The 3452-nt window shown below is 38.9% G+C and overlaps 1 long non-coding RNA gene across 1 annotated transcript in view; it reads right to left on the reverse strand.

The window, feature by feature from the left end:
- Positions 1–2886, reverse strand: part of LOC106726324 — a 7498-nt gene extending 4612 nt beyond the window's left edge. Inside the window, exon 1 of the long non-coding RNA XR_001362375.1 lies at positions 2846–2886. This is a non-coding gene — a long non-coding RNA (uncharacterized LOC106726324). The remainder of the gene's footprint in view (positions 1–2845) is intronic.
- Positions 2887–3452: the final 566 nt, after the last annotated feature.

Genomic DNA, 3452 nt, shown 5'->3' on the forward strand with positions numbered 1-3452 from the left:
TTTTGTGCACCGGGCCTCTAGTAAAAGCATAATATGCTAATTAGACTGGACAGCCAAACAACCTTCCAGATGAAGCCAGGACTGCGAGGGCTGAGCCCCTTGCATGAATTTTGTGCATTGGGCCTCTAGTTTCTAAATAAACAACTAGGTAGTAATATCATGCCAACTATTCCACAGCTGTAAATACAAATTTATTTTAAGGCATCTGATTACAATGCCTTTCTGTGGATCATACCCACAGTCCCCCACAAAGGAAATAGTCAGTTGAGAATATAGATCTAGATTTAGGGAGAAAGTAAGTAAAATGTTTTGGTCTCACTCCACAGTGAGAGACTATATCTTCCTAAAATGTATAAATCAGAAATTGTAATTAATTGAGGTTCTTCTATACTGGGGGCACTATAGACTTCATCTTGGCCAATATAAGAATGCAATAGTCCCCTTGCCCAATATCACTTGCTAATGCATGCAACTACTTGGGAGACACAGAGGAGTGCATTTTTCTCAGAGGTGAGAATATTATAGCAAAACTTTTATTTCTTGATTAATATTAAAAATAAAAGGAGAGGTCAAGGTAGAAAAAAAACAAAACAGTAGATTTTCCCCAAGGCATAGAGAAAATATTCTAATTGCTTTGGGGACTAGTTGAAATTATGCTCTGTTAATGGATCAAGAAATATATACAAATTTGTTATAATCACATATCATTAAGGGGTTCCTTTACAGCAGTGGTTCTCAACCTGTGGGTCGCGACTCCTTTGGGAGTCGAACGACCATTTCACAGGGGTCACCTAAGACCATCGGAAAACACATATATAATTACATATTGTTTTGTGATTAATCACTATGCTTTAACTATATTCAATTTGTAACAATGAAAATACATCCTGCATATGAGATATTTACATTATGATTCATAACAGTAGCAAAATTACAGTTATGAAGTAGCAACAAAAATAATTTTATGGTTGGGGGTCACCACAACATGAGGAACTGTATTAAAGGGTAGTGGCATTAGGAAGGTTGAGAACCACTGCTCTAGAGCTTTCTAAAAAATATTTCAAATATCCTATATAACAAAGAGCTAATATGCAAATGGTCATTATACACTCCTGCCCTCATGCCCTCGTGCCCTCACACCCTTGCGCCAGGACTGGGGAACCTGAGGCTGGGCCGGGGGAGCTAAGGCTTCACCCCCCACACACACACTGGCACTGGGGCCAAGGGGCCAGAGGCCAGGCTGGGAAACCTGAGGCCGCACCACCCCACCCCAGCACTGGGCTGGGGGACCTGAGGCTGTGCCCCCCGCCTGCGGGGCTTGACGGGGTAGAGCCAGCCAGGTCTGGGTCTCGCACAATTTCGAGGCACATGTGGGTGGGTGGGGACTTGACCCTGGGTCCCACAGTGCGCCCCAGAATCTGGCAGGAGGGAGATTTATATATACATCTTACTAATTTTCTTTCATAGCTGACACTTGTATTATAGAGAAAGGGCAAATAGCAATACTAACATATTTCCTCTAATTAATTCCCTTTAATGTGCATAAATTTCAAGCACCAGGCCACTAGTATGTATATAAAAATAGAATCTATTTCATGTCCTTCATACTAAAATTTACATACGCTAACATTTAAACTATGTAGTAAATGGTGAATCCTGTAGTCTAAAACCAAGGCAATAAAGGTTAAAAAGGAAAGCTTGCCAAGTCTTACTAATAGTTTAAGTAGTGTCTTATCCTCAACATTCTTTTTCTGTGCAGAATTTGCTACCCCACCTAGTCCCTCTCAGTTCAAGAAAACCTAGCGTCTTGAAAAAATTATTAAAGTCCAAAATAAATAGCAACATAATAAATAATACAGTTAAACAAGAGATAAGAGCAAAACAATCACTTGTAAGTCATGCAAATTAGGATTTAATGGCTGGATAATCTCTAATGGAGACACAAGAAAAGCTGCTGTGTGTTTGTGACAGTGTAGCTATGGCACCAGTCTTAGAATAAACACCCATGGTAGAGCACCCCTACTCCCGCTTGCCTTTCAGGCATGTCGGTTGAGGCTCATCAGAATTAGCAGCATATGCAATCCCCACTTCCTGCCACACAGGAGTCTCACCTGTGGCATTCCAGGTACAGCTACCATTAAATCCTTTATGGGAAGATGTTATTTGCAAAAAGTAGCTTTTGTGCCTGTCACCATGATGAGTCTCTCTTTATAAAGTTTTTCTTTTAAGCCCCCTAATTTATTTCTCTCATTTTATCTCCTAAATATGCTCCTTTTCTTGGTATTTTCTCAAATAGCTTAGTAAGATATCCAAGATATAGTGAAAACAGCAGTACAGTTTGGAGGAAGAAAAATGCTTATAAAATGAGGGAAATGAATCTTAATTCAGAACAAATACTTTAACCAATATTTACATTAATTTTATAAATTATTATTTTAAATAAAATCAATTTAATATAAATTTATGCCTCATTTTAAGCCTGAAATACTGTTTTGTACATGCACATCAAATAAATACAACAGGTGAGGCAATATATTAGAATCAGCTTTCCTTCAGCAGAGACAATGACCTTTATTCTTACACATAAACTTCCCAATACTGGCTATGAGAAATCTGCAATATCACAAGGAATCACTTATTCTATCTCATTGCTACTAAATGAACAAACATAGGTTTTAAAATAGAATTGGATTCAATTATGCAAAGGCTATGAAATGACTTCAAAGTTCTCTTAATTTGATGTTACACTAAATAGACACCAAAAGGGTTCAATATTTCAGTTATGATTCCTCAGTTGAAAACATCAAGTTATCAGACTCAATTCATTGAAGAATTTTTAACTTACCCTAGTAGGCTGTGTAGTCTTCTGCTTAGAACCTGCAAAAATTAGAAAGTAAAAAAATAAATTTAATAAATGAAAGAAATTAAGACTATACTGGTACAGTGTTAAATTTTAAGATAAAATATTGAGAGGTGGTTTCCAAAATGGTGGTGGTATAAGTGGAAGCTACACTAACACTCTCCAAGGACCAAACTGGAATTACAACTAAAATACAGATAAACCATCTTGAATAATCAACTGAAGTCTAGCTGGAGAAAACATTGATAGCCAAGAATGGAAAGTGGAGACCACATAGAGACTGGTAGGAAGTACAGAGGAGCTAAAGGGTTGGTCAGGCTCCCAGCAGCTGAAGTTCTGGAGGCATATCTCAGATGTGGGGGGTTCTCACTGAGAACCCTGGGGTCTAAACCCCAAGCTGGGACCCCCAGCCCAGAGCATCAGAACTGAGAAGGGTACCCACATAACATCTGGCTATGAGACGCACCAGAGTTTCTGTCTGCCAGTAAGAGATGGCTGGAAATGCAGGCACCCTCTTAAAAGGCTAATGCACAAAATTTTATGTGCAGCCAATCAGCTTGGGATCCAGCAGAGGGAGGGCAGAGTGGACTAG

Source organism: Myotis brandtii, unplaced genomic scaffold (assembly GCF_000412655.1).
Source record: "Myotis brandtii unplaced genomic scaffold, ASM41265v1 scaffold106, whole genome shotgun sequence".
NCBI classification, from domain to species: Eukaryota; Metazoa; Chordata; class Mammalia; order Chiroptera; family Vespertilionidae; genus Myotis; species Myotis brandtii.